Source organism: Embiotoca jacksoni, unplaced genomic scaffold (genome assembly GCF_022577435.1).
Source record: "Embiotoca jacksoni isolate LCO1_2020_lvr unplaced genomic scaffold, fEmbJac1.0.p SCAF_2, whole genome shotgun sequence".
Taxonomy (NCBI): Eukaryota; Metazoa; Chordata; class Actinopteri; family Embiotocidae; genus Embiotoca; species Embiotoca jacksoni.
Genome location: NW_027185340.1, coordinates 15,041,696 through 15,064,957, shown reverse-complemented (window position 1 = coordinate 15,064,957; position 23,262 = coordinate 15,041,696). Strand labels below are relative to the sequence as shown.

The window sequence follows — 23,262 nt, the reverse complement described above, 5'->3', positions numbered from 1 at the left end:
TAGTCTCTATTATTTGCAGAATAGAGTTCAAACACATTTTTGATTGCATCTTCAGCCAGGGTACATTCATAGACAGCCACTAATTGAAACCATCATGGATGCAATATTTTGAATCTGCTTCCCAAAAAGAGGAGCAGTCAGTATTCTATTTAACTATGATGTGCATTTTTAAGTAGTTATCCGTCTGTTTATAAATCAACTTTTCTTTTTCAGAACTCCAATAGACAGGTATATTTATGGGCAATGTGCATAGATGCAGGCTGAGGGTTTCAAAGTAATTGCAGTCACATGAAGCATTCCTTTAAGAAGTATAAATCAGTACTTTTGTTAAAGATAATGCATGTACCTCCATTATTTTGTAGCCTTGAGGTCATGGTCGCACACTTATTCATTCTCCAACAGAGCAGTAAGTGTCAAGGCTGCTCTGCTTGTAGGGAGACCATCTCAAATGTCACCAGGCGACCCCCCTCCCCCCAACTCCCTCTCCCCAAAACTACCTCCAACACAACAAGGACTTAGAAATTACCTTGCAATCACAGTGGGCAAGGAAAACACAGTTAACCTCTTTCTGAGCATGAAATGAAAAGATGGATTTGTTTCTTGAACTCCCTGAGAATGCCCTACTCTGTGGGGGGTTGGAGAAAGGCAATGGGTTTTATCAGTGTTTCTTGAACACACACACACACACACATACACACACACACACACACACACACACACACACACACACACACACACACACACACACACACATAAATCTGAAAGTAAAGTTGGGACCTGGCTGCATCTCTGCCTGCTGTCTGGCTCCATTTGCACCGAGGATAAATGAAAGCTCTTGTAGCTGTGTCTAAATGGACGGTAATGATAATAGCATTTCTTATTTCTTTCAACACCAAAGCTGGTTGTTAGCCTAATTAGTTTGAAATTAATTTGCTGTGTGGTAGCAGCGTAGTTACATTGAATGCCAAGTAGTGAGCCCATGGTTTTCCCGGTATGAATTAGAAGCATTTCCAGAGCACATTCTTTGAATGGTGTTTTCTGTCTGAAATGCTTCCACATGTGTTTTTTCCTCTCCTTATCACTTGTGTCCATCTAACATTGAGGAAGCTGACATGGCCAGGCCAATGTGGCAGTACACTGCTGATCTGACAGAATGATACAACACAACACTCCCTGTTTTTTTTATATATTTGAAAAAAAGCTAAATACCCTTGATTTAATGCAGTGACGTGAGCACCAGATAAGCATCATCAAGCGCAAACAGCTCAAGGTTGTTTGTAATGTACACCCTATTTAAAAATTGATAGTACTGTGGAAGACACAGATAGGTCCGTACACTTATGCAGGGAAGACTGTCTTTCGGAGCTAATTAAGTGAGATGGTGAGATAGTATCGCAGAAGTGTACGTATAAGTGCCTGTGTGTGCAAAGGGCAGCACACGAGTCAAGATGAGGAAGACGTCATTCAGTGTTTATGTGCAGTATGTAGTAACGATTAGTGTAAAAGGTTTCTGTAGGTTTTACAAAATGTAAAAGGTCTGTTAAGATAGTGGTAGAAATACATGTTGGGATCAGTCAACAATACTCACAACTACATATAATGCGAACTAAACCAAAACTGGACACATTTAGGGTCATAGATTATGAATCAAGTACAGATGATTATGTTAAATGTATCCAATAAATATAGATCTTAGAGTGCCCTATTGCAGTCTGGTTGTTTAGCACTTCATTTCTGCTGTTGCTCTATTATTGTTCATTTTTATTGAAAAACACTGAACAAAGAGATTTTTTTTTTTTTAAATAAATTATGTGCAGTTATTTAATTGGCTATTTACTTATGAAATGTATAAAGAGGCACTTGGACTTTACAAAGAGTCTACTCATCAACAAGAGTACTATTCAACCCGAGGAAAAGTTGTGTACAGTAATGTCCTCTGTCGACCTGGCAAAGTTTTCTAACTGCTGAAAAAAAAAGTGCGGTGAGCATCAGGCTTGACTTTATGTGTGTTTGGGACTTGCATTTTTTAACTGATAGCCTCGAGCTGCATTACGGCAGCTCTAGGATCCAGTGTTTTTAGAGTTTGACCCATACTAGGGATCAGAAGTCAGGATATCTAAGTCTGTACTGCTTCAATTTTGAGCATGTATCTCCTGTAAGTCCTTTATGAAATACTATATTTATCAGGATAAACGTTAGGCTGTCGCATTGTTTCTTTCCTCTGCAATGTAGTGTACTTTTTCATATTTTGCATATAAATACAGTACATATTTTTCAGGAGTATATAAACACACACGGTATGCTCAAGCAAATGTTTTACATATGTTTTTATATGTTTTTATAGACAGGGATATAATAGTAATCCAACATTGAATGGGCTGATGTTTGGCTCAGCATGACAACCAGGTACTACTGCGACTATGAATATGACTTCTACTGCTTCCACTACATAGTAATGATCATTTTGTTAATAAATATTTCTTTGGCAAAAGAGGAATTTTAAACACCTTCCCCTTTCCTGGATCATGACGGTGTCTTGTATCAAGGACTGTCCTAATTCCATGGAATCATCAAAGCTAGACTGCCTGTATGAAAGCAATTGCCAAGGCAAGCACATGCTTTTGGCAGATGGAGGGGTCGACAGAAACGGCATACGAATATAGACGAAGCTGAAAGTGTAAAAAGCTGTAGTCACCTCATATCTTTTGTATGCATGTGAGACTTGGACCATTTATAGTTGCCATTTGAAAAGGCTGAACTACTTTCACTTTATCTGCCGGAGATGCCTCATCGGCAGCATCATATGCTTCAAATGCAAATACAAAGTTCTGAACTTTGAAGTGCTGAAGCAGAAAGAAATGCCGTGTAGTAGTGCCGCTTTAATGAAAGCACAATCAAGATGGTCAGGGCACATGGTCGGGGATGCCAGAGGAGCATCTGCCAAAGATTGTTTATGGCAAGCTTGTCCAATAGAAAAGGCAATGAATGTCAATGTAAGCGTTTAGACTGGCTTTAGTTGTCGTTGAAACTCTCTCATCAACTTATCATACCGGGAGAAAGCTCCTCTAGAACACAATTCTTGGTGTTGCCTCGTCACAAAAGGAACACTTTGAACCTCACAGCATCTGCGATGCAGCGGTCTTTCACTCAGCCACAAAAACTGATCAGGAACCACACAGGAATCTGCTCCTACTCAAAAACTCATCTGTGATCAGTGTGGGAGGCTGATTAGCCCTTCCAGACATCACCCAAAAACCTACCCTACAGACCAAACGGGCAGTCAGCTGTAATATACCAACACAATCTATACTTTTGCTACCTTAGCACTGCGTAGTTAAATTAATTGGCACATCTTGCACAATGAGAGGACGGAGGAGGACTCGAGTGGAGACAGAAACCAAGCAGGCATGAACAATGTGATGCTTTTATCAACTAATGGGGGAAATTCAGGCTTAAAGGTAGGCGGACAGGCAGCAAAAACAGGAACAAACAGCTGTCAGATGGCAAGAGCTGAACAACTTAAGAAACCAAAAATGACACATGGCGATCTGACATAAAAAATAAGGCAAGATGGCATATGTACACTGGGACTAATGGGAGAATTAAAAATAAGTGAGGTGGGTGTGGGAGTCAGTTGACGGGAACCAGGAGGGACCGTCTGAGGGCATCTGATGGGAGGAATGACTGTGGCAGGAGGCAGAGGGTGGAAAAAGTGAAAACAAATGGTTGAGACAGCAACTGTGACACAAATCTTCACTCGACTTAATGTCACTATTGTATGCTTACTCATTTAATTCAAAGCTTGGAATCAGGAAATTAGTCACGGAATTGCAGCTGGACATGATAAACTGCAACAAAATAGAGTTTATTTAAATGTCTTGCCTCTAGCCCCTCTAAACCAACCTCTCTCTCCCTCTCTCTCGGACAGTTCACGGGTCTTTCAAAGACATTTGCCCTGCACTGAGTTGGTGTTTATAGCATATAACTGTTTGGTGGAGACCAACAGTTGACCTTCAGAGGTTGGACTGAATTCTGTTTTCATAGCTGTTTTATGTGTTTTTCTGGAGGCCATTTACAAAAAATGAGGCCGCCAGCTGCGAGACCTCCGTTGCAACTCAATTTTCTGTCCACATCCTGTTCTGACACGGCAGCAAAAGTGTCCACCTCAGCAACAGGGGGATCCTTAAGACGGAAAGTGGCTCACACTCACCCGGCTAGTCTGTCTTCACCCAGTGATTGGAGAAACCACATGTAGATTCCAGTTTAAACTGGGTTAGAAAGAGAAAATAAAGTGAACGCAGAGGACTGGATGAAGGGGGAGTGTGGTCTTAAATAGGAGATGATGCCCGAGTCAGCACTGTGTTTCATGGTGGGTGTGTAGAAGTCAGCAAAGGAAAACTTGCGAAGTGAGCACTGGCTGAGTGTTGTTATTGGCATCCATGTCCTGCGAACTGTACTTCAGGTGCTTTTTATTGACTATTGCCTCACAGGTTTGTCTTGGCTTGAAAACCAGACGAGTTGTCAGAACAGCCTGTCAGCTCGTAACATGTGGACAAGGTCAGCTTCGTTTTGTACATGAGCAGATTAGGGACTTCTACCAAACCTCCGTGCTTGTTTTTCTTTTGCACCCCATAAGTACTTTAAACATCGTGGTAGACATGGATGGATTTCTGAGGTTCGTGAGAGATAAGTGCTTACACAGCATTCTTGCAGGATGGCATTCAATCTTTTATGAGCTATGAAAATACATTAAAACAGCTGACACATCTATCTGGTGATGTCGGCTAAGTGTTGCTGTCATTGAGCTCTTACATCTATCGCAGGGCGGAGGTGAAGTATGGCCTCGAGCTACAGAAGGAATCAGTGAAGCACCCCTCTTACTATGGCGTACAGTATGGTGGTGGAGCAGGCGGACTCCTAGAACAAAGTTATTGAATGAAGCCGTTAGATTTCTGATAGTGTCACCTTTAATATCACCTTTCACGGTCTTAATGGGTTACAATTGAATCAGTAATGGATTGGCTGAGGCTGTGAACGCCAGTGGGTGTAAATTGACTTGAGGCATTGATTACCAATATGAGGAGGAGCCACATTTTTGACCCACATGATCTGTTGTGGTTACTGTTCTAGGCAGACTTAATTATGTTGGTGGCATGGGATTTCATATTAGATTTTTCCCCGAAATGTTACATAATTTAAAAAGTGAATAATGAATCAATACATTTTTCTTCAAAGAAATCCCATCTTGCCGGAGTTGAATCGAAAAGCTGGGTTCAGCCTTATACTGAAATGGTTGCTGGTTAAAAAAAAAGTGTATAAATTATTAATGGAGGAAAACATAACTGCTTTATTGCCAAATATGCTAATGGTTATATAGGGCTCATAAGAGCAGTGGTGGGATACACTGCTTCTCTCATAATTTGAGTTGAGTATGAGGTCATTACTGGGTGACGGATAAGATAGAATGCGTCATAAAATGGAATGCAAGGGTGATGTAATGTGCTTTGTGAAAGAGAAAAACCTATGCACATGCACGATTGAGACCATGTGCTGAAAGACAAAATTCAACAGTCCCGTGGATGGCGGTTAACATGGTCTGGCTGTACAGCAAAGGTTAAAGTTAGTGTGCAGCTGGGTGTGAACCTTGAGGCCTGAGTGAAGCAAACATCTTTCTTGAAGTATCTCGAAGGGGGTAAAGTGTCTCCATCTCAGACTAAAAGTCTTTCTGTCAGTTTGAAAGGGTGAACAAGTAGCTGGCTGGAGGCAGCACCCTGAGGAGGCACCTGGTGAATAATGTTATGTGCTCAACATGTACAGATCAACAGTTCAACGCCACTGCTCCACGGTTGGTTTCTCCATTATGTCTGGACTAGCCTACAGGAACTGCACATTCTCTTAGTTTATTTAACCTTTGTGTGGTTGACTAATGTATGAAGAGTGGTGTATGCGCCACCGACCCTCAGCTAAATATGAAGATATATTTTTCCTGCAGAGGTTGGGTTGCCATGGGAATAGGTAGTGTAGAGCGCTGTTCAGATGTGAGGGGGAACTGGAGCATTAGCTTCACTATTTTATAGTTTAACCTTACACTTGGCAGGCTATTATTTTTTTATCGCTGATGTGTGTTGTCCATAAAAAATAAATAAATAAATAAATAAAAAAAAAGGACAGAGCTCTTTGATTGATTAGATGACGCATGCTGTTGGCTGACCTAAATCATTTTGGTGGAGCTGTCTTCTATTGTTTTGTACTTTAAGTCTCCAAACTGACACAGTAATGCAGAAAATGAATTAGTGTCACAAGCTGTCAAATTTAACATGTTACAGCATACTGTTAATTTAAAAACAGAGAATGTAATTTTATGGGTGTGTGTGCGGTGGCAGAGTTTGTTCTCACTGGTGGGAGCCATTCACCCTGCATGGAGGGTTTTCTCATTGCTGTTTGAACAAGCCGTTATAGTTCTTGGCACGATCACTTTCAGATATTAAACTGGCAATATGGAGATCCCCTGGTTAATGTTTGAGCTTGTATGCTCTGCGATGGCCCAACCCCAACAACAAGCATCTCTCTGATTAATACTTTAAGATTCATCACTTTGTGTGGGCAGAGCACATTTGCTGCTGGTGTTTCAACCAGACACATCGGAAATTAGTTTAAATGAACAGACTAAAGACGGATGCTTCTACTGGGTTGCAGCACTACTTTGCAATTAAATGTGATCTGCGATGTGAATTATATTTAGAAAAAAAAAAAAAAAAACTTCTGGAAAAAAAAAAAAAAAAAAGGTCGACACCAGCACTTCTGACCAATCTGTAGGTCAGAAGTGCTGGTGTTGAGCCCCCCGAGTACCAACGGTGATGGCCAGAGGACCAGAGAGAGGGCTGCCGAAGCCTAGCTGGGGACTCTCTCTCCCAGCTGCCACCTGGCACAGGCCGAGGGCTCAGGGCCCCGTCATGCAGACTTGGCTCAGGAAACCAGAACAGGGGAGGGATTCATCCATCCCCCAACAAGCCTCATTCAACAGACAAACCTAAGCCCAGTTGGTGATGCTGCGCTGTGTCCTTCTTAGAAGAGAAATTGGCATAAAGAGCAATTAAGAAATATTGAACCACTGAGGTGTTTTATTGTAAAGTACACTTCTGGAAAAATCCATAATTTTCCTTTATGGATTTAAACATAAAATGCTAATGCAGTTAACCAGAGAACTGGCAATATTTTGTCTTTTGGCAGATTTGTTTTTCCGTCGTTCTCACAAATCTTTGCCCTGAAGAGCTGTAATATAGGCAGTAATGAATACACACAATTTTAAATGATCGTTATTAAAGATTCAGGGCAGTATTAGTGTACAATATTTACACAAGGCACACAGTGTTTATGTATTTTTGGTTGGCTTACAAGCCTAACAAAGACAAACACACACACACACACACACACACACACACACACACACACACACACACACACACACACACACACACACACACACACACACCATAACATGCAAACACATGGACAAACACACACACACAAATGAAGCTTTACAACAATTAATGTCTGTGCCCTGTCTGTGTTGTGGCTGGCAGAGCTCACAGTACTCCGGTCCAGTTAGATGGAGGATAGAAAGGGAAATTATTGGCATCACTTTCACGCCTTTGTGCAAAGCAATGAGTGGCTACATCAGTCGTGCAGCCGGTGAGAGTCTTGAGGTTACATTAAGGACACCTACCAGTCGGATTTCTTTTCAATATCACTTTTCAGGAGTCAGAATATGTCTACGTCCACGCTCGAAAATGCAATGAAAGAGCTTTTTGGGCCTAAAATATTAGTGAGATTGCCACTAAGGATAAATTATTTAATGCACTTTCATGGCATAGAGCATGAATTGAAAATCAAAGATAAAACAGTACTGCTGCCCTTACCTACACCTGCAGCGAGAGCACACTTCACTCTTAACAGCTGTGATACTGTTGGCCCGCGAGGATTGAGTTCAGTCTTATGGCAGCAATATCACTGAGTTACTTTGTGTTAAAATTAGATTGCCAAATGCATCACCACTAGCTGTCATCAATCTGATTCAGTATGATTCCCTAACATGTTTCCGAGCTGCTATTGATCTCTGGTCCTCGGCACCCTCCCTTCTCACACAATGTTAGATTGGGAGTCCTATTAACTGCGCTCCCATCAATCACAGTTCACCCATGTTTGTTTGTAGAAGTCTTTGATGCGATTAAAGCAGTGCTCTCAAGCTCATGCTACGTTTTTTGTTTTTTTTCCCCTCGTTCCGTTCCTCGTGTCGGCTGGTTTGAAATGCATGCAGTCACTTTCTTCTTGCTATAGTGATGTGCCTCACTGCGCCGTTGCAGAAATCAGAGATTAAGCACTTGGGCCTCAAACGTGTTGGCTGTCACAGGTATCTCTCGCTGCTCAGTGCCTGATAAGGGCCACTTGTTCCTGAAACAGTCACTGCCAAGAACAAAACCCTAGAGAAATAATAAAAAAAAACAACCTATGGACCTACTAAGATTTAATATGTTTCTCTTAGAGAATACATTCCTATGATTGCTCTTGTGGCCTTCTTCGCGGCAACAATGGGAGATTACTGCCAACATTTTTTCTTTTTGATTGGACTTTTTAAAATATTTTTTTTGCCAGCATTTTCTGCCTGCTTTTTTTTGTTGCCTTCTTTTACATCGATACAACATGATATGAATGAGAAACCCAACAATCAGTTTGGAACTGATTTCCTCAAGGAGGTAGTTCTTTTGACTGAAAAAAAACCAAATGGTAAATGGTCTGCACTTGTATAGCGCTTTATCACCTTTTCAGTCTCAAAGCCAACAACAAAGCAATAAAATTGTAGCACAGTGATGAACAGCCATCAAGAGGTGGTGGATAACCTTCCCAAAATCAACCTTTTAAAGAATTCAGGTAACGTTCTCTGCAGTAATATTAGGATGTACTGTGTGTTGTTTCAGTGACGTCGTAAAGAAATTACATCCATGAAAAGTTATGTAGTTAATTTACTAAAATCTAATGGGAATGACGTGTGATAGGTAAAATATAACATTTATTCCAAGATATTAATCTAGATGAGATCTTGAGAAGCTTTTAAAATGTTTTGTAATTATAAATGTCTGTGCTCATCCTACGCAGCTGCATATCTAATTTGTTTAAGATACCTTTCGGCCATAGGCTAACACATAGACAACTACAATTTAGCGATTTAGGGTCTGTGCTTCAGACTTTGACCTATTTTAATTGGTAGGAAATGTAAACCAATTGAAAAAGAATACAATTGTTCAGACTTAACACTGAAAGGCCCCGTCAGCCACAGAACCAGGATCACATTCAGATATTTGATTGACATATTTTAAAGAACTTTTGACCTCAGGCAAGTGAAAATCAAATGAAAAATACCACGCAATGCAAAATAAATATATGTGTTTCATCAGAATACATCCCTCTGTGTGTTCATGCAAGAGCATTAATAAGATGTAAACTGGACTTCCCTTGGTAGAAAGTAATTAAGTAAAGGTCACTGCTGGATAGTATTCAACTATTGGTAAAACATTAGTTCGCTGTCACAGCCATCATGAGTAAATACCTGAGGTCATGACAAGATGTAATGGACCCCTGCTTTGTTTGAGTAAATTAGGTCACTGAGGAGTGGGGACACGTAATGCATTCTTTTTGTTTGCGTATCCAGTGATTAATGTGAAGAAACCTCTGACAATTTGATGTGTCTGTTTCATTTGGACCAAGCGGCAACCAACCAAGATGTCACCCATTGGTTAGTGAACTGCCTTTTTGAAGTCACCAGTTTGGCATTTCGGCAGTCGCCATCTTTCTATTTAGGAACCAGAAGTGACCATATTTGGACGAACTGGGGGAGGAGCGAGCGGTGGATCTCACTCGATCTGAATGGTAACCCAAGGACAATATGCTCAACTATAGCAGAAACCTGATTGCACCACAGGTCTGTCAATCAAAGAGATGCCCTCCAACATTTTGCTTTTTGATGCCAAATATCTAAATAAGTTTTGAATTTTAGGGCGATTTACTGGTAAAAAAACGGCGCGACTTTAGTAAATGAGACCATTATGACATCTGGAAACAAAAATGTATCCACTAGTGGCCCTCAGTGATATTGCACGTTATGGTGCTTCAGCATTGACCTTACTTTTCAGACCTGGAAGCTACGTACACTTTTTTTTTAATGTAGTCTATAATTTGGACGCGTCATACTTTTTCTCAACAAAAGGGACTATGTTGCTCAATGCTCCAAATTCTGACATGACAAAAAGACAGAAAAACAACAGCAGTCAATAAACTTCTTCCATGCTGTACATATTAGATTGGCATTTGACTCTCCAGCCCTGTCGCAATTATTTTATAACCCCAGCAACAGTAATGCTGAGTGCTGCTTTTTTGAAATAACTTAGATTTTTGCATGTAGAGTGACCGAACATAATTTAAACTTTGACTTGTTGTTATATGTAATTTAGTCATTGCAGACTGGTTTGTGTTTAGCGTGAGGAACGTTTGAGTTTTATACGGTAGATGTGTGTCGGGTGGTCTCCTCTCCCTCTCTCTCCTTGTCTCTTCTTATCCATGTCCAAAAATCTTAACAGCCCTCAGTGGATAAAAATCAGAGGACAAATTCAGACTAGTGCTGTTAACGGTATTTTAGGAAAGTTAGACTGTGATGAGAAAGTGCAACATTCTCTCTGAAATGTTTTGCCACTGTCAGGTGACGGAAGCTTTCATGCTGAGGTGACATTTATGTTGATGGGCATTATGGACTGGCACTCGCTCAAAGCAACAGATTGCACGAGGGTTGTTTGGTGACATAGGTGTTATTGCTGTTGAAATGGGTGCCGTTCAATGCTTGTTTGCTGGCTTCTGAAGTAACAGATAGAAATAGCCCACATTGATGTACAAACAGCAGTTACCGTTGATGTTTTATTTGGAAAAAGTTTGATGTTTGATGAATCATTGACTCTGATGAGACACATCTCTTCTGATCATTAGAGAAGCATTTCATCCTCAGTAACTTGGAAATGCCAATAGAAAGCAGATCATTAAAAAAAAGAAAAGAAGTGAAAAGCACACAGACAAAAAACTTTGACCATATTTGGTCTTGATGATTTCCTGTAGTTTTTCTGTATTCATGTTACAGGTGTGTTTCTGGCATAAAAGAAAAAAAAAAAGAAAAGCAATCCAACTAATTCAAAATTCCTAGAACCATATTTAACATGTATTGAATCATGGTTGTTGATTAACTTGAACACGAGTGAAAGAAATTTTGCATTCAGTCAAAACCACAGAATATTAATCTGTGATGTCTGTACGGAGTCACAGCAGACGCTGTAGCCTTGTGCAAACTTGTTGTGCAAACCTTTGTCTCTGACGTGCATGCTTATTAACTCAAAAACAGAATGGATAATGAACAACGTGAACGGCATAAATAACATGTCGATTACAGTTCATCCAACCTTGCAAACACACATCATTTGCGCACCGAAGATCCTTGACATTGAATTATGCATAGCTCAAACAACTCTAGACACATTGTATGCAAGCATAATGCACACCTTTAGGCATAATTCTACAAAAGACTAGAATATGTTCAATGACAATATTTTTGATTATTCAGTATCATGTGCTAGTCTATGAGGATAACGATTAATCTAAATATAGTTGTCTCTTTTAATTAATGATTGGTTGATAGGGTGGTCCAGACAAATATCATAAAGTAGAGAAAATTGCTGTTTAGAATTTCCTGTAGCCCACACTGTTGTAATCAAAGAGCAGGATTTGTTAAATAAATAGCCTAAATCCAAAGATAGTTAGTTTCTGAGCAAGAGGCAGAAATGCAGCAAATCCTCAAAACTGAGAAGCTTCAAATACAGAGTCATCAGTTTTTTTTTTGCTTGAATAAATAATCACTTATCAAGATGACATTTCTGATGATCAACCAATCAATTAAGTGACTGTTTCATAGTTCAATGCTGAAATAAAAAAATAAAAAAAAAAGTATTTTTTTTTCAACATAAAGCAAAACATACCTGCCTAATTACTATGTTTGGTTATTAGCAGATAAATAACAAACACTCCAAAAAAAAAAAAAAAAAAAGTATTTACACATTTTTAATTGTATTCAGAGCAATGATTCAAAAAGCTATGCCCAGTGATGAATTTGGCTAATATGATGAGTGTTGATTTAGTGCTGATTGTTATTAAAGTGTCTCATCTCGTGGCTCATGAGTTTAGCTCTATCAAACACAGAGCAATTACATTTTGCTCCATTATTAACCTCGGAGATTGTACAACAATCAAGATCGGTCTGTCTTGTGTGAATTAATGTCATGAGACACTGTAATGACAGTAATTGGCTATGTGACTCTTCTCCTAATCTCTTATGCGGAGGTAGAAATTACCTGACAAGCAGCTTCTATAACTGAGCGACCTCTCCCGAGATACAGCTCACCAAAGCAGTCTATTAACTGTGTTGACAAGTACGTCTTCTTGTCAGGTGTGTCAAGTCTTTTCTGTGAAGCTCCTTAAAAGTGACTACAGTACTTAAAAAAATTCATTCTAAAAATAAACCGTCTCGCAAAAAGAGCATCTTCAATTGCTGTCATCGTCAGTTGTGGCAAGTGTGACATGACAGTTCTCATTTTTAGATTTTCTCCTTTTGACCTCAGTCTTGTTCAGCTAACCAACATTTTCATGTCTGACTCATATTTACCTCGGTGCTCTGATTCAACATTTATAACAGTCGGTCAAGACAAGGCATATCAGCTCCCTGAAGTCTGTGATGTAGTGACCACAATCCAGAAATGAAGTCTGTGGAGACATTTGTAGGCAGCCTGTGTTTTTGGAGGGCACCAGTTTTTCGATTTCTCTGCCATCACGCCAAGCTCCCTGACAAAGTTATCAGAGGTCAGGCTGTAGCATCTGTCTGGCCGAGACACTCTTCACACAGGATATGTTGCTTATCTCTGTGGTTACAGTATCCCTAAAGAGGTCTTGAGGCAAATATTTTTTTTTTCCTGAACTGAACTTGCCAGATATAATTTAGACCTAGACATATAGAAATAGTACTGTAATTGTGATGACAAAATGGATGCCCTGATTCAATGAATTGAATAATTTATAGCAGCAATACTGACCATAAGAATGGAGGTATCAACCATATGACAGATTGACAATAATAGGAACAATATGACATGGTGGTGAACTTGCTTATTTGCTCTCTCGCCAAGAGTTAAAGAGATTGCGACAGCCCTCATATCTGTCTTTTAAATGTGAGGCTAGAGCTAGGAGTTGATTATCTTAGCTAATAAAAGACTGGAAACAGAGGAAAAGCTAGTGTTGCTGTATTTATAATAATAAAAAAAGAAAGAAAGAAAAAAAAAATCCATCTACCAGAACCTATACGGCTCAATAAACACATAATTCTTTTTTTTCTTTTTTTTTTTTAAGTGAAAAGTTGTGGCTTTTATTGGGTAACTCCAGTTGGTCATTATGCCTGAGCATGACATAAGCCCCAGCAGAAAACCATATGAAAAGCAAAGCTAATTGTCTTAGCTTGGGTCTCTCGGCTTTATATTTGAGAATGGTGTCAATCTTTTTTCTTATTTATGACAAGAATAAGACAGTTTCCCAAAATTTGGAACTAATACTTTAAATACGGTCTCTTTGCATTTTTATTTTTATTTTTTAACAAACAAACATTATACTGTAGTTGTGGCATTTTGTCACTTTTATAGAAAATGATCTCAGTCATTTCTCTGCAATGTGGTATACAGATACAAAAGAAAAAAAAAAAATCTCTGGTCTGATCAGTTTCGGTTGTAACCTGAAAGAATGTGTTGGAATTGGAAAATGTGGTGCTCTGGTGAGAGACACTGGGAAGCAAACTTAACACTACCTTTTGCAGATTTAAATGCTTTTTAGTATAAAGAATATGAAACAAGAGGCAGCTGAAGTATGATAGATGCTTATAAGTAAGTCACCTGACAGTCAATCCTTGTCGCTCACACTGTGACATGAATCGCTGCTTTCGAGCTGTTTGAGAGCACACTATGTACCATGTGTGCAACAACCAGCAGCGCAGCTCGGCTTCTCGTCTCTATTTCTACCAAAGCCTAGATTTGGATGCTCATTTAAAGGCACGGAGTCTCAGGAGGGACTCCGCATCTGACCAGTATTTGGTGTGTTCCAAGTCCTGTAGCTACATATTTCTGCCCATGGGAGAACTCTCTACTCAGTTTTGCACTTTTGTAATATATCTTATTTGGGTATAGTTTTAAATGTTTTCAATAATTAGTAGATTTTATTGTTGTTATGCTTTCACAGCTAGTATAACCTGTATTAGGGATGGGTCATGATTTTCACATTTTTGAATATTCATCAAACCATTATCTACACCTGCTTTTTCCTATATAGGGCTACAGGGGGGGGCTGGAGCCAATCCCACCGAACTTTGGGAAAGGCGAGGTACAACCTGTCAAATAGTCAATAAAAAGTGAAAACATGTAATAGTTTATACGACTATTGTCTCATTTCTCTTGTTTTACAGGCGCCTGGTAGCAATACATTACTACAGCCAGTAGCTGGCAGTAATGCAACTTAAAGCTGCCAAACTACTGCAGGTTACTGCAGGCTGTGGTAAAACGTGTGTGGGCTGCACAAACAGCAGAAACACGCCAAAAATACTACAGCCCTCGGAAAGTTCTTTGTGGAACTCTTTCTAAAATAAACAAAAATGTCGTGCAGCTCAAACTCTGGCCGGTAAAGCTAGCATATCATAAATCTTCCACAGCTGCGCTCAGCCACTTGAGAGTGAAGGACCGAGCAGACGGTCCCTCCGCAGATCAAAAATTAATGCCTATCTGTGTTACCACACGAAGTAAGTTTGATGTTAGACCTGCAGAGCAAACAATGGCTATCATTTCAGAGATGATAAGTAAAGACGTGCTTGGCATCAGATTCCCAAGGCGAGGGTATTTCCAAAGTTTTGTGATGATTGTTGAGCCCGAGTTTACGGCATGAGCAAGTCTCCGTTTTCCTTTGTGTGTGTAAGTGTGGCGGCAGAGGGAAAGTCTTCAAATAATAGTCAGATAGTCCCCTGCGACTATCAAATAGTATTTTTGCTCGAAGTCCTCGTCTCTACGCACATGGAAATTATAAGTGTTGACTATTGCCTGGATCTGTGATTTTTAGAGAGCACGGCATGAGAAGTACAATATAAGGTGTGATTGTGGTGGACGTTAAAATCCTGTCAACCAAATCAAACAACTATCACTTTAAGGAGTGTTAAGGCAGCCTGTTTGTTTCAGAGTCGTTCTGGGACCTTTTTTTCACCTGAAAATCTTCCATTTCTACAGCCTCTACATGGTTTGAAAGCCTGCTGCAGGCGATGGTTCCCTGTGGAACACAAGCGCTTCATTATTAAGGGCCCCTTGCCGACCATCCTCCACACTTCTCTGACCTAATGACTTTCTGGAAAGCAGAGCTGCAGTTTAAAGCTCATCCTTGTTTTGCTTTTTCTTTGTCTTCTTAAACAGCAGCCAAAGAGCTTTGATTTTATATTAGTTGGAAGAATACAACATTTGATTGCTCTTTAATTTACATATATTCTCCGATGCAAGTAAGGCAAATGTTCTCTTTCTGATCATAAAATTAACAAGAGGAAACATATATTCAATATAGTTCAATTCTTATCATTTAATGGCGCAGTGGAAGTCTTATTTAATGATGGGGCTGACAGAACCAATGAATATTATTATTGTTATAAAGGAATTTTGGTGCTTTGGTTCTTAATTTCATATCACAGACTCTATCAATACATGAACTAATATTAAACAATACAAATTGTTTAAAAAACGATTTCAGTTCAATGATGTTAAGTCACCCAGACTTAATATATAATATTCATGCACAATGCTGTAATATTATATATTTATAATTAAAGAACAAATGCAAGATGGTACCAATTTGTTGTGTTTCGTGGTGTGTTTGTACCATTCATTAGCAGGTTTACGCTGAATTACATATCTGGCACCTTTTAATATTAGCTGCAGCTCGGAGCCAACAGACCAGATTCAGATGAGACAAGTGCCATGTTAGTATATCTGGTTGAACATCCTATTAACTAATCAAACGTTCACTCTGCCACTCAATTTTCCTCTTGCAACTTCAACAAAATGTTGAATGCCAAAAGGAAACAAATATATCAGTTTGTCTTTAGTTTGCAAACATCATTTTACTACAATTGAAGCATCAGAACACATACCTTCTACATATCAATTTGAAGTGGGCATATCTTGTGCTTTTATGCTCCCATTTGTAACATGCCTCCCCACTCATGATGTCAATGAAACAGAAGAAGAGAAAGACATCTGCAGTTCACCCCACTCCTACGCTCGTGCACAGAGCGTGACATTAGAAACACATGCTGAGTTTAAGGATTGTGGGTTGTGGCTGGATTAGATGGTTGTTATGAATAATATTATAGTAAGTGATAGTTCTTGTTAATTTTGCAATTTGCCAGTTCTGGAAGTTTTTGATAGCATTTGTGAGTTTATCTTTTGTCATCGTATTGGATCGTTGGATTGGATGCAGTTTTAGATATGGCTAGTTTGTTGTATTATACTGGCAGTCACAAGTTCATATATACGCACAGAAGGAGTGGCACTGAGAAAATGTTTTGTTTTGCTTACGTTACATTGACTTTGTACGACATCAGAATTGTGGCAGAGGCAATATAAAAGGTTCTTGTTTTAATATTTAATGTGACCTATCATTTCCTTAGAGAGTGCCTCAGGCCATGCACATGTATTTCATGTCTGCAGAATAGTTGACACATTTTACCCTTTGGAAAATTAAACCCTACCTGTTTCCATACCAAGTGGTTCATTGAGAAGTTGAAGAAACTGAAATGTAACTTTATTTGGAGCTTTTACATTAGATTTACAAAATTTATAGCAGCATGACAATATTTATTTTAAAAAAAATGCACTGCGCAGGTATGGTTACAATTTTATTCACACTCTTATGCGGCCACTTCTTTATCAATACTCATATCACTTATTTTTCATTACGGCACAGTTGAGGTTTGTTTAAAAATTATAATTGAAAAGAAAAGAATAAATTCCAAAATATAAATCACCAAAAAAAAAAAAAAAAATACCAAAAAAAATTTCATACAATAAATAATAATCCCGACATCAAAATACTTAATGAAATTTTGAAAGAATGAAAAACAAACATTAGTCAATCTTTCTCTCCTCTTTCCTCTCTCTACCTGCAGCACAGGGAGATTTGGCTGATTCTCAACTCGCAACTAAATGAACAAGAATTTGACCAGTTTTTAATAAATCTTTCAAACTAATCTGAACTCAGCAGGCAGACATTTCTCTGTTCTCGGTTTTGAAATGGACCGAGATTGTCACTAAAACAAGAACACCTGCGCCACCTTAAAGGTCAGTCCACCTTAAGTAAACCAGGTCAGGTTGGGCTCGTGCATTGTTGCTAACTTTGCGGCTAACCCCCTTCGCTTTAATCGACAGGCGGCTAGCTGGACACGGGAACGTGGCCGGGGGCTTGAGGAGCATTTTGTCACCCACAAACAGCCCAAACTGTCCACGCACGTCACTGATGCATTCAAACAGCACGTCCTGCTCTTCTCCGTCAACATCCTCGCCTTCACGGGCACGACCTCCCTTGCGCTTTCTAACTTGTGCACGCTCACTCACTGTGCATGCAGGGTTAGGATAGGATGTTTTTTTTTTTTTTTTTGCATTCATTTGACTTTTGCGATGTGAAAGAGCTTCACCTGTAACAAGTGTTATAGGGGAGAGAAAATGCTGAGTCATGGAAAGACTGTTTCGCCAGAATGACGACATCGGCAGGGAGTAATGCAAATACCAAACACGTTTGACACAGACAGGGCTTGATAGAATACGGGGTGTGATAGGGTGGTTTGAAGGCCTCGCCCCGCTGTATGGTTGAGGTATTTCATATCAGCATGTATCTAATGGGGCTAAACAATACTGCAACAATAGCATATTGTGTATTTGGAGACTTCTCTCGTCAACACATTGTGTACCTGTAGCCGACAGGCTGTGGTTGATTGGCATCTGTCTCACACCTCGTGACGCGTCATCTATAGAGAATAGACCCGGCGCCTATTTTTCCAAGTGTGTCCCGCATGGTTCCCAACTAAGATATACACTGAAACCATCTTTGATCGAATGTGAACCATATGATCGTGGCAAAAAAAACTAAACGTGGGCTCTAATTGTACCATGGTGAGGCTCTACCTCCCCTCGGTGTAGGAGTACCCGTGTGTGTCATTGTGTCTCGCTCTGAACGAGGGCAAACAAAAACAAAAAAATCACGTGCCTGCGTCTTGGTTACAACTCATCACCTGTCAGACCGCAAATATTCAACACTAATGGCAGTTATCACAGCGCAAAGTCATTAATTCAATGGAAGGACCAGCATGCGCAGCACCGCTGCTGACACACAGCCGGTGGGGACACACACACATGCAACCGAGCTACAGCTGTGCAGCGTCGGAAAGGTAACGCGCGCACACACACACACACACACACACACACACACGCACACACACACACACACACACACACACACACACACACACACACACACACACACACCACGCTGGCAGTGTGTCCCAGGCCTAAGGTTCACAAACACACAAACACGTGCCTGCTTTACTTACATTTTTAATTTCTATATTCACAAGCACAAATTACATTAATCTTAATTTCTGTGATCGTGCCACTGTTAGCCAGATTGGTCTTTTTTTTTTTTTTTTTTTTAACGCAGTGACATATTTGCTAATAAACATTAATGAAGTTGTTCAGCAAGGCTAGTTGCTTGCTACCTTTGTCTACTGCTTGTTCTTGGTGAAGTAGCATACAGTGCATGTGCCTAATCGCCGCGAGGAACATAATCATGCACGATTCGTGAATTTGTGAATGAAGAAGCACCCCTATTTATTGACGTTTCTTACATCACATGTACCCATTCTGGCTTTCCAATGTGTGTGTAGCGTGCGTAGTGTGTAGTGTGTAGTGTGTAGTGTGTGTGTGTGTGTATGTGTAGTGTGTGTGCGTGTGTGTGTGTGAGAGATAAGGGATGAAGTTCAAATCAAATTATGCTTAAGGTCAGCATGAGGCCAGAGGCAGCCCTGAGAACAGTACATCCCACTGCTGTCTTCCACGACAGAATGATTTGTCTGCGGCAGAAAGCAGGTCTTATCGGGAGAAAGGAGACTCGGCAGCAGTCAAGCTGCACTTATAATTAAAGGAGAATGTGGGAGTATACGTATAAAGCACCTTGCCCTGTGGGGAGCGACAGCATTTCATATTTCTTTTTTAATAGCCCGTTGCATTTTGCAAAAGACCTTCACCTGGCACTCGTGACTGACACTGATCATGGACTGCGGTCATTTGAAATTTTGAAATTTAATTATTACCTTGCCTGCCATATTGTTATGTAAAATGTGAATACCTAACTGCTGAGGCTGCAATTCATAATTTAAAATGATCATTGGTTTATTTGTATTTGATCAATTGAATTTGGTTAAGGAAAGAGCAACAATCAATTTCTAACCTGGTTGGCGTAAAATGATCCATGTAGTTACAATCAAGCTATAATTGTTGTAGGTACATACAAAAACTGTATGTTTTATTGAAATCAATATTTTTTTCTACACCTCAATTTGACCTATTTAATTCAGTTTCTTTATTCTAAAAGTAACGGAGGAAGAGGGCATGCTGGGTGATGCAAATTTGTGTGTGATATGTCGTGTTTGAGGGGTGTTTTCTAAATCACTGTTTTTGTCGGTATATCATGACACCCCTATTGATAATTTTGTTTAATGTCTTGTTACCTGTGTGATCACAGCGTGGGCTGCTGATGTTTGTGTGGATCGTATTCATGAAAATGCATGAGTGCAAATTATAAACTCAGTCCTACACTCTCAGTATGGTATCATAGTTGGCACAGGATTGCAGTCAACTCTTAATCTCCCCCAGTTAGTCTGTGAACAAGTCGAGACACATTAAAACAGCTGGAATTGAGCTGTAAAAGGAGAAACTAGAGGGTGAAAAATATCTCTGAAGAGAGAGTGTTGAAACATTATAAACCATTTCAATCAGTCCATTGCAGCAGGGGATTGCAACTTCCACATTAAACATGGCCATAGGTGGGTGCATATGTGCAGCGGTGATAACAACAAACAACATCATGCAAAACCCTGCTGCTGCATGAGGACCCTACACTTTTCACATTCCCTTGAATAAGGATGGTGTTTTGTGTTTTCAACATGAGTAATATTTACTTACATTTTTAAGAAAAGCACAAAAATACTAGCCCATGCTGAGAGATTAAAATTTCACTCCCTGAAATACCAAACAGCTCTTTTATTCACATTGCAGGGTGTCTTATTATCATGTTTTAGGCCTTTCTTATTTGAATTCAGTCAGAGTTCAGAGAGAGACAAAGAGAGCCTGACAGGGAAAAAAAACCCATTTGAAGTATCATCAAGCTGTACTATAGACAATTGTGTTAAATGTCAGTCTTCCTGGCTGATATAAGCATCATTATTTCTGGTGAAAACCGATGCCAAGAAGTCAAAAGAGAGTGGTTTGTAGTTTCGGGCTATTTGCTACTTCAGAAAAGTGAAATTAGATCAGTTTGAGTTATTTTCTATTATGTCTTATTTTTAAATGATGCCAATACAATACAGCAACAACAGGAGAAGGACTTCATCAAATGTTAAAAGAGAAACAAACTTAACTTTTTATATGGGTTAATTCAAGTTCATCTTAAAGTTTCCTTAATGAAGCCACCATTTATGATATTCAAGCTGAAATTTTGCCTCATGTAAGTTTTTTTTCACAAAATCTGTGCTGTACAGTTATAGTGGTATGTTGTGACAATAACTTTAATGTTCCAGAGTTTAACAGAATATGATGGTTGTTTGATTTAGGTTACAGCAATGTGTTGTCTTATTTAGCCTTTTTCACATTGTAGAAATGTTGTAGTGGTGATTTTATGCAAATGTATGTATGTTTTTTTTTTTTTTTTTTTTTTTTTTTTATCTAATTGTAAAAAAAACAAACAAGATATTTTGTATTTATTTTTCCTAACAGACAAACAATATCTAAAATTGCAGCCTAGTAATATAAAGGGTCAACTAATATCATTTTCTTAGGGCTGATGGCAGTTATTAGTAATCAAGGTGGCAGATAACTGATCTGTTTAAATACATTTACACTACTTAAAAAGTTCCACAAATGTTAGGTGTTAACATCAGGTAACAGGGAACTTGTCATTCTAAACTGCATCGTGTTCTGGACAGCCTCATCCACTGTCCTGACTCTCCCACAGAAACCTTCAGGCAGTCGGCTTTGTGCTGGTACAGAGATGTATCTGGTTAACCAGACGTTTCCCAAATTAAACAATTAGTCCTCGGTCGTTCTTGTTTTAAAAACAAGTCAGATCAGACCAGCACACGGCCGATTCCCTTCAACTTTTCTAGTGGAGAACTGCAGATAGGGTAATCCACTGCATGGGAGAGAGGGATAAACATTGCACAGACTAAACAGAGTAAAATTTACAATGTGTTTTTTTTTTTTTTTTTTACATGCTGAAGACTTTGTTATGGAATGATTTTTGTTGCTAAGCCTGTCAATGAGGCTCAGTATTTTAAGACTGTGTAGGTGTCACGCTATATAGGCCTGTCATTTTGACTGACTGGAAGACAAGATATTGTCTTCGGTTGTGCTGTGACACAACCTTTGTGATTTCATCACATCATTTCTGGCACAGAAATATGCCAGAGGAGAGCCTAGCTTGGGGCCTTGCCACAGCCGCCAGCTTACTGCTCGGTGAGTATGATGGGATTTACTGATAATGTTAATGTAGTCCAAGAACCCCTGTGTACAACAGTGTCCTGACTCCCAACCCCACCAGTGCCCACCAATGAAAAAAAATGGCCTTAGACTAGAAAATGGGAAGCCTGATACTCTGAGCCAGCATATTCAGTGTGGAACATTGTGCTTACATTTAAACGGTGCCAATTTACTGCTTAAGAGCAACCATTATCAGTTCCATTGAGGCCAAGATAATTGACTGAGGATTTGATTTTCTCAGTTCAAACATGATTATGGTGTTGCTTAGTGGGTGTCTGCAAATGCTGATTTGTTGCAGGTTGTTGAGGTTGGAATTCAATCAAAGAGGAACTATTGATAAAGCTATTGACTGGCTGGATACATTTGCTCTTCAGCAGCTATTAAATGTTTCAACAAATAGATATCGGTGAGATAGAACATCAACATAATTAGTACAAATCAATTATTTTTCAGTATATTTTTTTTTAGGAGAAAACAAAGACATTTCCCTCCCAGTCAGCTACAGTTCCTCCGTCTTATTGTATGACATCAGAGGGTTTTCTTAAACAATTGGCTGCAATATATATGATCGAATTACATCATTTTTTTTTTTTTAATGAAACTGATTTAGAATAGAAAGTGGAACACTATAAGAGTGACAGGCAGTGACTCTGGGTAAATCCTTGTCACAAGGATTCACATGTTTGAAAACTGTTGGGAGTGACATCAATATTCCTCAGGTCTAAATAAACACTTGTCTGTTTGTCATGACAGTGTGTTGTGCTTTCCTGAAGGAAACCAGTCGCAGCTGACAAGATGTCCCAGGTGGCATGCCATAAGGGCAGAGGCAGGAGGCAAAGAATCTTTGACATTGACACAGAGGAAAGTGCATGTTAATCAACGTGAAAGAGTCCAGCCTGACTTTCACACTTTTGTACTTGGCTGACTGAAACTGTTTCCTTTTCTTCCGAACCTTGTCTCAATATCTTTGCCTCCATTTTGTGCCAAATAAAACACAGAATATTGCTGCTCTCGCTTCACTGCAAACACACTTTCTTATTAACCTGGCAGTTGGTATTGCTTTAACTCTGCTCTAAGCCTCATGAACACACACTTACACACAAACGGCTATATTACAATTTGAGTGGTGGATGGTTGAAGAAAGCTGCCCGACAACGACCCACACAAGGAAGGTACATAACCACCTGTATTACAATCTATTTGTGTTAAAGCCATGCAATGTTTCAAATATCTCGTTGCGTTTGTGTGATGAACATTACATTCTATTTTGTAAAAACCCACATTTACATTATTATCAGACAAG

General features: G+C 39.4%; 1 protein-coding gene across 7 annotated transcripts in view; it reads left to right on the top strand.

Annotated features, from left to right (window-relative positions):
* The window catches only part of lrp1bb (low density lipoprotein receptor-related protein 1Bb), a 257,657-nt gene that overhangs the window by 1,187 nt on the left and 233,208 nt on the right, over window positions 1-23,262 (top strand). The window lies entirely within an intron of this gene.